The sequence below is a fragment of the Herpailurus yagouaroundi genome, unplaced genomic scaffold, assembly GCF_014898765.1.
Source record: "Herpailurus yagouaroundi ecotype Mexico unplaced genomic scaffold, PumYag 141, whole genome shotgun sequence".
In the NCBI taxonomy this organism is placed as follows: Eukaryota; Metazoa; Chordata; class Mammalia; order Carnivora; family Felidae; genus Herpailurus; species Herpailurus yagouaroundi.
In genome coordinates, this window is record NW_024412396.1 from 74,538,317 (window position 1) to 74,550,969 (window position 12,653).

General features: G+C 41.2%; 1 protein-coding gene across 7 annotated transcripts in view; it reads left to right on the top strand.

The window, feature by feature from the left end:
* Positions 1–12,653, top strand: part of MARK3 (microtubule affinity regulating kinase 3) — a 90,360-nt gene that overhangs the window by 16,885 nt on the left and 60,822 nt on the right. For all 7 annotated transcript variants that reach the window (XM_040478314.1, XM_040478307.1, XM_040478309.1 and 4 more), the window contains one exon: positions 193–246. The gene's annotated coding sequence lies outside the window, so the exon portion shown is untranslated. Of the gene's footprint in view, positions 1–192; positions 247–12,653 lie in introns of those variants that run through there.

Consider the following 12,653-nt stretch of genomic DNA (forward strand, 5'->3'; position numbering starts at 1 on the left):
AATACTCGTATTTGCATGAAGCCCCTCTTTTCAATTAAAAAATATTTATAAAGTATAAAATATTATTATAACTAGTTGAGTTTTAGTTTTTTAGGTAAATGCCCACATGATTGGGCATTTATAAAACTATTACCAGTTAGTTTATAATTACAAAATTCTTAAAACCTGTAATATTTATTTATTTTTTTCTAGGTTGCAATAAAAATAATTGACAAAACTCAGTTGAATCCAACAAGTCTACAAAAGGTAAGATTGGTTCAGTATCCAGTGTTTTTAAAATGATTTTCGGTACAAATTGCCATCAAATTTGTCCCTTCAGTACACCTGTTATTTTTAATTATTATGTTTAGTACAGTAAAGATTCTGATTCCAACATGAATGCAACTTAGATGTAGTATTGTACAAAAAGTTGTTGGATTTTTTTTCCTTCAGATGAATATAATGATTTTTAAGTGTTCTTAATAGCACAAACTGAAGGCTGTACATTTTAACTGAATACTCTTAAGTATCAACTAGAACAGATTTTTTTAAAAACATTTTTGTGTGATTACTCTTAATGTAGAGTTATACACCTTTCTTATAGCTAATACTGAGGTCTTTAAGGTCAGCACTTTGGGTTTTATTAAATTCTGTCACTATGTCTAATTAATAACTGATGATTAATTCATAGGAAAATGTAAAAATAAAAATAATTGAAAAACGTGTTTGTAATGCACTGTTGCCATTTGTATCATCTAATGGAGATCTGAAATTTTCAACCTGGTGCATGTTAGAATTCTGTGGACCTCTTTTGAAAGTCTTGATGACTGGCCTAGAGAGATTTAATTGCTCAGATTAGGGGCCTGGCATAGGTATTTCACTGGTGCATTAGCAAATGATTAATGATCTTCATAATAAAATCCTTCTTGTTCTTTTTAGTCTTGCATAGCCTTTTTACATACTTTGTTTGATTTCTAAATTTGGCCAATCCTAGTTGGGGTTTTAGAGACCCTGAACTAGGAACAGGTAGTCCTAATTTAAGTCCTGGCTTTGCCACTTAGTGAAATGTCTAACTTGACCTCGAGCTAACTGTCTCAAGCTAACTTTCTTAACCTTGGCTTTCTCATCTTTAAAATAGAGATAATTTCGGGGCGCCTGGGTGGTTCAGTCGGTGGAGCGTCTGACTTCAGCTCAGGTCATGATCTCGCGGTTTGTGAGTTCAGTCCTGGCATCGGGCTCTGTGCTGCCAGCTCGGAGCCTGCAGCCTGCTTCGAATTCTGTGTCTCCCTCTCTCTCTACTCCTCCATTACTCATACTCTGCCTCTCTCTGTCTCTCAAAAATAAATAAATGTTAAAAAAATTTTTTTTTAAATAGAGATAATTTCATCTGCTCATGATGGATGAATTAATAAAATAATGCACTTAAAAGAGTATAAACTGCAAAGCATTTCTCATGTAAGATACTGTAAGCATATTGCCCTGTATAAATTCCTAATGTTTTCCTAATGATTGTTTTCCATTTATATCATTGTAATTTTGAAGTCGTGTGTGTGTGTGTGTGTGTGTGTGTGTGTGTGGGAGGGAGGGAGGGAGGGAGGGGGAGAGAGAGAGAGAGAGAGAGAGAGAGAGAGAGAGAGAGAAGTAGGAGGGACGGAGTTTATCTTGCACTAAAAATGGTAAACAAGTTGCTTCTGCAGGCCAAAGTGAGTCTTAATGGCACTCAGGGTGGCTTTTGGAATGGACCCAAAAGTTGCAGTTCTTTGTTCTGAAGATAAAATTGTATCCATTACTTTAAACGTTAATTTCTTCATATATCTAAGGACTTGGTTTTAATAAGTAAGTTAAGGGTTAATAAATTTGGTATTCAAAACTAAAATTAGTATATGAGAAGTTTATTGAGGATTCTAGTTTAATATCCTGTATTTTGGATATTGACCCCTTATTGGGTATATGGTTTGTAAATATCCTCTTTCATTTAGTAGATTGCTTTATTGTTTTGTTGATGGTTTCCTTTGCTGCATAAAAGCTTTTTATTTTGGTGTAGTCTCAATAGTGTAATTTCACGTTTGTTTCAATTGTCTGAGGAGACATCTAGAAGAATGTTTCTATGGCCAATGTCAAAGAAATTACTGCCCGTGGTTTCTTCTGGGAGTTTTATGGTTTCAGGTCTGACATTTAGGCCTTTAATCCCTTTTGACTTTATTTTTGTGTGTGGTGTGAGAAAGTGGTCTATTTTCATCTTTTTTTTTTTTTTTTTTGAGGGACCTTCATCCTGTTTTCCAGACGGTTTCATCTTTTGCATGTAGCTGTCAAGTTTTCCCAGCACCATTTATTGAAGTATAGGGCACTGTTTTAAATCATGTGTATTGGTTCATATTCTTTTCTTATAAATTAAAAGCATTCTCTCTATATTTCTTTATAATTCTTTTTCACTGAATTGCTTTCCTATGGAAAAGTGGCTGTAGGGTAGAGTGTACATGGCATCTTTGCCTTTGGGATAGTGCTTCACACAGCCTTTTTTCTTCCTCAGCACGGTGCACAATTGTATCACATCTGTGTCAGGAACAGCTCTCTTTATATAATGTGATTTTAATCCTTGAAACTTAGGGCACTGCCTTAGAAGCTAACATTCACTTCAAGGAACATTGTGCCATCAACAAAATGTAATCTTTTTGTATTGCCACTTATCAAAAAATGTGGACTGGCTCATTCAAGAGTGTTTTTAACATGCGTGTTACAATAGTGTCCGTTTCAAAATATTCACATTATTCAGGCTTGCACATTGAATCATGCACATTTAATAAATTCATATAAGTAAACCTGAATTGATTGCACATTTGTAAACTGATGTTATTTTCATAGACAGATCTCTTCATTTTTCTTTTTATTTTTCCAGCCATTGCATTAGTAAATGTTAGATTCTGTTAAGAGATATTTTTCTCCATTGTTTTTGTACTTTTCAACTTTGAACTACTATTCCTAAGATGTTTTCTCTTTGTAAATGTTTTTGGTCGTCCTTTTTTGTTGTTGTTGTTTTTTAAGGTCAGTCTTTTTATTGTTGTGTACCTATAATGGTTTTGAAAGCAGCAGGTATAAGAACTATGTTAGTCTTGGGGCGCCTGGGTGGCGCAGTCGGTTAAGCGTCCGACTTCAGCCAGGTCACGATCTCGCGGTCCGTGAGTTCGAGCCCCGCGTCGGGCTCTGGGCTGATGGCTTGGAGCCTGGAGCCTGTTTCCGATTCTGTGTCTCCCTCTCTCTCTGCCCCTCCCTCGTTCATGCTCTGTCTCTCTCTGTCCCAAAAATAAATAAACGTTAAAAAAAAATTTTTTTTTTAATTAAAAAAAAAAAAAAGAACTGTGTTAGTCTTTTTGGTTTTACACATTTTTATTTTTATTTATTTTTTTAAATTTTTAATGTTTATTTTTGGAGAGAGACAAAGCGTGAGCAGGGGAAGGGGCAGAGAGAGAGGGAGACACAGAATCTGAAGCAAGTTCCAGGCTCTGAGCTGTCAGCACAGAGCCCGATGCAGGGCTCGAACCTACAAGTTGTGGGATCATGACGTAAGCCGAAGTAGGATGCTTAACCGACTGAGCCCACCCAGGCGCCCCTGGTTTTACACATTTTTAAATTTGATTTCATTATATGCAAGTAATCTTGCTGGGTCTTATTTTAGTCTGTCATTAAGAAGCAAGTTATGGCTCAGTTTTAAAAAGGTATTTACCTATTAAAGACGTTCAGGTATACTCAGTATAATCCATCTAGTAACTACTGTTCTTTGTCAGTGTTGGAGTAGACTGTTAACATACAGAGAGAGTATAGAGTGATGGTTGGGAACATTATGAAGCCAGGCTACATGGATTCAGAGCCAGGCTTAACCCAGCTTAGCTGTGTGACAAGTCACTTAACCTCCCCAGGTCTTAGTTTCCTCACTTTTAAAATGGGAACAGTAGCAGTAGGTAATAGGGCTGTAGTAAGAATTAAATAAGTTAATATTTTATTAAAACAATTTGTTTTGAAAGAGTGCAAGCAGGGTGAGTGGGGGTGGGGTGGGGAGAGAGAATCTTAAGCAGGCTCCATGCTCAGTGCAAAGCCCAGCACAGGGCCCAGTCCCAATGACCCTGGGATCATGACCTCAGTGGAAATCAACAGTTGTACGCTTTAGCCGACTGACCCACCCAGGCACCCCTTTTTAAGTTTCTCTTTGTGTTCCAGTTAACATAAAGTGTAATATTAGTTTCAGGTGTTCAACATAGTGATCCAACATTTCCACACAACACCCGGTGCTCGTCACAGTAGGTGCACTCCTTAATCCCTATCACCTGTTTCATCCTTGTCCCCTCCACCTCCCTCTGGTGACCGTCAGAGTGTTCTCTCTAAAGTTAAGAGTCTGTTTCTTCGTTTGCCTCTCTCTCTTTTTTGCCCCTTTGTGTGGTTTTAAATTTCATGTATGAAAAAAAAATTACACAGGAGTGAAAGCAGATGGTCTTTGTCTTTCTCTGACTTATTTTGCTCAGCATTCTATTCTCTAGTTTGATCCACATCTTTGCGAATGGCAAGATTTCATTCTTTTTTATAGCTGAGTAATATTCCATTGTATGTATGTATGTGTGTACATGTGTATATACACATACATACTACATCTTTATTCATTTATCAATCGATGAACACTTGGGCTGTTACCATAATTTGGCTATTGTAGATAATGCTGTTGTAAACATAGGGATGCCTGTATCCTTTGAATTATCCTTTGGGTAAATACCCAGTAGTGGGATTGCTGGGTTGTAGGGTAATTCTGTTTTTAACCAAGGATCCTCCATACCTTTTTCCAGAATGGCTACATAGTTTGCATTCCCACCAAGAGTGCAAGAGGGTTCCCCTTTTCCCACATCCTAGCTAACACCTATTGTTTCCTGTGTTGTTGGTTTTAGCCTTCTGATAGGCATGAGGTAATACCTCGTTGTAGTTTTGATTTGTATTTCCCTAATGATAAGTGATGATGAATTTCTTTTCTGTGTCGGCCATCTGGGTGTGTTCTTTGGAAAAATGACTGTTCACGTCTTCTGCCCATTTTTAAATAGGATTATTTCGTTTTTAGGTGTTGTTTTATAAGTTCTTTATATAGTTTGGATACTAGCACTTTATTGAATATGTCATTTGTAAATATCTTCTCCCGTTCAGTAGGTTGCCTTTTAGTTTTGTTGATTGTTTCCTTTGTTGTGCATAAGTTTTTTATTTTGGTGTAGTCCCAATATTTTATTTTTGTTTTTGCTTCTTTTGCCTCAGGAGACCTATCTAGAAAGAAGTTATTGCATAAACAAGTTAACATTTAAAAGCCCTTATAAATTAAAAAAATTTTTTTTTTTAAAGGGGCACCTGGGTGGCTCAGTCAGTTAAGCATCCAACTTCGGCTCAGGTCATGATCTCACAGCTCGTGAGTTTGAGGCCCATGTTGGGCTCTGTGCTGACAGCTCAGAACCTGGAGCCTGCTTAGGATTCTGTGTCTCCCTCTGTCTCTACCCCTCCTCTGCTCATGCTGTGTCTCTCACTGTCTCAAAAATAAATTAAAAAAAAAAAATTTAAAAAAAAGCCCTTAGAAGGGCAGAAAATAGTACCTGACACACGATAAGGACTGAATGAATTCTTGCTGTTTTTGTGTGTTCTGCTGAATAGTAGTTTTTGTTTGCTTGGTTTTGAGGGGTGAAGGGTGTTTTTTGTTTGAGTAAAATTTTCCCCTCACAGGAAATAAGCAAAGCTTAAGAATTCAGTGTTGGGTTCTAGCTCAGTCTCTCTCTCTCTCTCTCTCCCTCCCTCCCTCCCTCCCTCCCTCCCTCCCTCTTTTTTATTTTTCATTTTTATTTTATTTTTAATGTTGATTTATTTTTGACAGAGAGAGAGAGAGACAGAGCATGAGCGGGGGAGGGGCAGAGAGAGAGGGAGACACAGAATCCAAAGCAGGCTCCAGGCTCTGAGCTGTTAGCACAGAGCCTGATGTGGGGCTCGGGCCCACAGACTATGAGATCATGACCTGAGCCAAAGTCGGCCGCTCAACCCACTGAGCCACCCAGGCACCCCGGTCTTTTTTTTTTTTTTTTAAGTTTGTTTATTTATTTATTTATTGAAAGAGAGAGATAGAGAGTGTGGCGGGGGTGGGGGGGCAGAGAGAGAGGAAGAGAGGGAATCCCAAGCAGGTTCTGCACTGTCAGTGTAGAGCCCGATGCGGGGCTCAAACTCACCAACTGTGAGATCATGACCTGAGCCGAAACCAAGAGTCAGAAGCTTAACTGACTGTGCCACCCAGGCGCCCCTGGCTCAGTCTCTTTTGTAGAACTTAATTGCAGTGGACTATTTCTGGTAATGGCTAATGTTTGAGCATTTGGTGAATGCTGAGCATTTTTCTAAGTGTATTACCTGTATGAACTCATTGTATTAGTTTGCTCAAGCTGCTACAACAAAATGCCATAGGTGGGGTGGCATAAACAACAGACCTTTATTTCACACAATTTGAGAGGCTGGGAAGCCCAAGACCAGGGCGCTAGCTTGGTTGGGTTCTGGTGAGAGCTGTCTTTCTGGCTTGCAGAGGGCTGCTGTCTCACTGTGTTTTCACATTGCAGAGAAAGAGACATGTCTACTTAGAAGGGCACTAATCCATCATGAGGACCTACCCTAAGACCTCATTTAAACCTACTTAATTCCTAAATGCCCAGCTCTAAATACCATCACATTGTGGGTTAGGGCTTCAACATACAAATCTTGGGGAACACAGTTCAGTCCGTAGCATTCATTTCACTCTTTGCAACTTCATAAGGTAAGTTCTGTTATTCAGGAAAGAGAGGCCAGAATGATTAAGAAACCTGCCCAAAGTCCCTTAAGTAATAATTGATGGGTACTTGGGCAGTCCTTCCATGGCAGGTGTGGTTAGCTTTAAGTCACACATTAGTGAACACTGAATGAAAATGTGTTTGCCACTGTTAAGATAATAGAACATTTTGGTAAGCAGTGTCCTATGGTCACCTTTGAGTGTTAGTTTTGTGGGGATTCATTGTCATTAGGCACTAGAGCCTGTGCCTCCCGTGTTCTTATACATAGAAGTGTTGAACTTTTTCACATTAGCTAGTCTGATAGGTATGTTTTCATTTTCATACTCTGTTGATTTTCCAGTGAGGGCTACTGACTCTAAGAAGTGGAGATAGTTCAGTTCTCCAGCTAGTAAGTGGTGGGTAAAGATGGAAATCCTGGTCTGGCTTCCAAATAGAGGCTCTTTCTGCTCCATTATGCCCCCTTACTGTAATTAGTAAATTTCCCTAATTCAGGATTTGTGAAAATTTGGACTGGAACTAACCTGAGACTTTCCTTTGTAGTAGCAATAGAGAAGTTAATAGTTTAAAGTTTGGAGGAATATTTCAAGTACTTAAAAGAAGTAGGCCAAGGGACACCTGGGTGGCTCAGTCGGTTAAGCCGTAAGCTCAGGTCATGATCTCATGGTTCGTGAGTTCAAGCCCCATGTCAGGCTCTGTGTTGACAGCTCGAAGCCTGGAGCTTGCTTCAGATTCTGTCTCCCTCTTTCTTTGCCCCTCCCCCACTTGCACTCTGCCTCTCTCTCTCTCTCTCTCTCTCCCAAGAATAAATAAATGTTAAAAAAAAAAAAAAAAAGTAGGCCCTTACTCCACTTCTCCTTCCAAACATTGCATAAGCCAGGTTTTTATGCAGGTTTGTTCATTTATTCACTCATTCATTCAACAAACATTATTAAGTACCTACTGTATGCCAAACACTGTTGTAAGCAGTGTGGATACAACAGTGAACCAAGTGAAGTTTCCACTTCAGTGGAGTTGACATCCTAGTAGGGGAGCAGCAGCAAATAAATATATAACGTCGTGTCAGTGTTTTGAAGAAAATAAAGTGAGATGGATTAACTTTATTTTCTATTTTCTTCCCCCCCCCTTTTTAAAGTTGTTTGTTTGTTTGTTTATTGATAGAATGGGGAAGGGGCAGAGAGAAAGAGGGAGGGAGAGAGAGAATCCCAAACAGACTTGGCCCTGTCAGTGCAGAGACCGATGCAGGCCGGAGCCCAGGAACCATGAGATCTTGACCTGAGCCGTAATCAGGAGTTGGATGCTAAACCCACTGAGCCCCCCAGATGCTTATTTTCTGTTTTCTTGATGCTCCTGCACTTGGGGCTATGTTGACCTGTCAAAGACTGTCCCTCCCAGGGCAGCTGATTCCTAGAAATAGACTGCTCCCTTGTGAGTGTACTGTTCATATGCAAACGAATTAATCCAGAGCTCATACTCAGAACCATCACCTTTATCTGGCTCCTAAACTCCAGGAGTTCCTCTGTCCTAATCATCCTAGGGCTAGGTGCCAGATAATTAGAAACTGTATTTGTACCCGAGAGCCTCCTGAAATGGTTCAGACAAGCCAGTCCCCAGTCTGTTACCCTGCCTGGGCATTCCTTTCCTGTGGAAACCAAGATGAAGTCTCTTTCCCATGATTCCCTCTTGCTCCTTCTACATCCTGACTGACCCTGGTGCTTCCCCATGTGGCCCTGCATGGCCTCCTTTCAGTGCTTGTCCTGATGTCTTGGCTCACCATATCTGAGTAACCTACATTTTAAAACACAGGCTGAGGAGATAGTATTTCAAGAACCTGTAGATTTCAAATGAAAAATAGGGGTGGCCTTTTACTAATTCACTTAAGAAACATCGTATCCAGGGCCCCTGTGTGGCTCAGTCGGTTAAGCATGTGACTTCAGTTAAGGTCATGATCTCGCAGTTCTTGGGTTTGAGCCCCGCATCGGGCTCTCTGCTGTCAGCACAGAGCCTGCTTCAGATCCTTTTTCCCTCTCTTTCTGCCCCTCTCCTGCGTGTGCTCACTCTCTCTCTCAAAAATTAATAAACATTAAAAAAGAAAGAAAGAAAGAGAGAGAGAGAGAAAGGGAGGAAAGGAAGGAAGAAAGAAAGATACATCATGACCTCCTGAACCAAGCTCTGTGATGTCTCTGATGGGTCAGATAAGTGCAGTGGACTCTGGGTGAACCCGTGTGATTTGCAGTAAAATTTTACCTAGGTTCGAAGGATCTAACTATTTTTTTGCCAAGTAAAAAAGATGGAAAGACCTTCGCAGTCCCATCGTGTTCTGGGGACCCTCACTCATCGTTGGCAAGACTGCGTGCACAGCCCAGGACGCGGTGCACTATCAGGCTGCAGAGAGCTGTGTGTGTGCAGGGTGGTGCAGGGCCCTGAGCTGAGTGCAGGAAGATGCACCAGAGCTCACATTGGGCCCCACCGGAGCCCTTGGTGCCTGGCTCTTGTAAGGAACAGTCATCTGTGTGCAGTAAACTTTTCAGTGACTCTCGGGGCACCTGGGTGGCTCAGTCGGTTGGGCGGCCAACTTCGGCTCAGGTCATGATCTCGCGGTCCGTGAGTTCGAGCCCCACGTCGGGTTCTGTGCTGACAGCTCAGAGCCTGGAGCCTGTTTCGGATTCTGTGTCTCCCTCTTTCTGACCCTCCCCCATTCATGCTCTGTCTCTATCTCAAAAATAAATAAACGTTAAAAAAAATTTTTTTTTTTAAACTCTTCAGTGACTCTCCATCCTTCCCTTGGGTTCTTCTAATATTTTGTTATGTTAGAAATATTCTTCTCGGTGGCAGAAACTTAGTTGTCACCATACTCTGCCATAATCGATTGAAGCAGTAATTCCTTTTTCTTAAACTGGAACCACTTAATTAAAAGTAAGAGATTTATAACATGCAATGAAATAATTGTTTAAAATATGTATTTATGGTATCTGGTTAGTTAGCCAGTTTTAACACATCTAGGGACAGAGGCACACTTCCTTATACTGTCTCGTTCATGCTGGATGGCTCTGGTTAATTTTTCCCCTTAGTTGGCACTAGCATCTGTCTTCTAGAAACATCTACAACAGTGTTCTCTCTTTTGCCATATGGAGCTGTGGAGGGTCATTCTACCACTGCAGACATAGCCAGCTCTTTTGAGTGAGTCTTCTTGGTCCCTTCACCAAAGTCAATACTCAGCCTCTTGGGCCAGGTGCAGTAATTGCCCTCAACATAGGCCTAGTTTATCTGATTCCTACAACTGATTTTTTTTTTTTAATGTTTATGTATTCATTTTGCGAAAGAGCACTTGTACACAGGCAAAGGAGGGGCACAGAGGAGAGACCGAATCCCAAGCAGGCTCCACACCATTAGAGCAGAGCCTGATGTGGACTCAAGATCAAGAGTCAGAAGCTTAACCCACTGCGCCACCCAAGCACCCCTGATTTTTTTTTCTTTACCTGAATTTGATTCCTGCTAAAGTTCATTTTATTGGTTTTCTGCCACAATTCCAGTCTGTTGAGGTATTTTTGAATAGTGAGTCCTCTGTATTAGCTGTCACTTCTAGTTTGGTGCTGCATGAGCTGGGTAAGGATGTCTTTTTTGAGTAAGATTCAAGTACCATTCTTCAATCCAGACTTTCAGTAGGAGAGAAAGGGAAATCCCTGTGCTTTAAAAAAAAAAAAAAAAAAAAAGGTAAAAAATAATGAAGGAAAAAAAGGCATTAAGTTCAAGTATATGCAAAATATACAGTAGGTTGCCTAAGGTTTATTAAAATATTATTGGCAATAGATTCCTTTTATGAGGGTGTTTGTGGGGAAATCCTACTTAACACCCACTCAGCCTATTTTCTTTTTTAACATTTATTTATTTTTGAGAGAGCAAGAGAGAGAGAGAGAGAGAGAGAGAGAGAGAGTGTGTGAGCAGGGGAGAGACAGAGAGAGGGAGACACAGAATCCGAAGCAGGTTCCAAGCTCCACACTGTCAGCACAGAGGCTGACATGGGGCTTGAACTCAAACCATGAGATCAGAACCTGAGCTGAAGCCAGACACTTAACCGACTGAGCCACCCAGGCTCCTCAGCCTGTTTTCTTTTTAAAGCTGCTGTTTGTTTTGGAGTCACTGCTAATGCTCAGAGCTCTGTGACAGTAGTGGCCTTTTTGGCATCCCAGAGAATGTTAGTTGTGGGACAAATGAGAGAACTGTATACTTTGAAGGCGGAGAGAGAACCAGTCCATGCTTTTCATGTGGGGTACGGTGCAATTACTTTTACTGTTACCACCACTGGGTTGTTTGGGTCACTTTTGCTTCAGCCTCCTTAAACCAGTAATTTCCACCGCTTGCTGTGCACTAGAATCATCTGTGGAGTTAAAAAAGAAAAAAGCCCATGTTTCCTTCACAACAGCCCTCCCCCCACCAATTCTGATTTGATAGGCCTGGGGCAAAGAGGAGGATCCCAGAGTGCACAGCCCAGGTGAGAATGGCCTCTGGACGTCATTTGGTTCCCCTCTAAGTTCTTAATTTCTCCTATCTTCCACAAGGTCACCTGTTTTAAAGATGACCTCTCCCTCAGTGTTCTAAGTCTTAGACACTGCTGTACTGCCAGTGCCAGTATTTCCTCTTTCTCTCCACCTCTTTTCCTGGGAATGCTTCCATATCCAATCTCTGGACTTCCTTCCTTCCCCTTTTCCATCAGGTGAAGCACAAGTCTTTTTGGGAATCTTTTTCATTGAACAGCTCTGTTATCCTTTCCTTTCTTAATACCGCTTCTTTCCAGATTGACTTGTAGCAAACTCGCAGTTCAAGCCGTTAACAAAAGTAGTTACAAAAGTCCTGTTATTTACAGTTCAGTGTCTGCCTCCAGATCAGTATAATGAGTCTGGTTAAACTAAAGCAAACCAGAGTATGGTAAATGAAATCTACAACCCTTCTTGATTATACATACTCAAAATGTGAGAATAAAAATGTATGTATGGGGTGCCTGGGTGGCTCAATCGATTAGGTGTTGGACTCTTGATTTCGGCTCAGGTCATGATCCCAAGGTCCTGGGATCAAGTCACACATTGGGCTCCGTGTTGGGCATGGAGCCTGCTTGAGATTCCTCTCTCTCTCTCTCTCTCTCTCTCTCTCTCTCTCTCCCCCCCCCTCTCCCCCTCTCCCTCCCTCCCTCCCTCTCTCCCTCTCTCCCTCCCTCCCAGAGCCCCCACTTCCTCTCTCCCCGCTCCTTCCCTCCCCCCTCCTTCCCTCCCCTGCACATGTACACACGCTCTCTCTCTAAAAATAAAATGAAAAAACAATTTTTATGTATGTGTTTTCATTTCAAAAGCTGTAGTAGAAATGCAAGAAAAGGGGCGCCTGGGTGGCTCAGTCAGTTAAGCATCCCGCTCTTCATTTTTGGCTCAGGTCATGATCTCACAGTTTATGAGTTTGAGCCCCACATTGGGCTCTCCTTGGAGCCTGCTTGGGATTGTATCTCCCTGCCCCTCTCCCGCTTGCTCGTGCGTTCTCTCTCTCTCTCTCTCTCTGTCTCTGTCTCTGTCTCTGTCTCTGTCTCTTGCTTGCAAAAGAGATAAATAAACTTTAAAAAAAATGTAGGAAGATACAGCTTCCATGTTGTCACTCCTTTAGGGGGAACTTTTTTTTTTTTTAATTTACCAAGTTAGTTAGCATATAGTGCAACAGTGATTTCAGGAGTAGATTCCTTAGTGCCCCTTACCCATTTAGCCCATCCCCCCTCCCACAACCCCTCCAGTAACCCTCTGTTTGCTCTCCATATTTAAGAGTCTCTTATGTTTTTGTTCCCCTCTCTGTTTTTATATTATTTTTGCTTCCCTTTCCTTA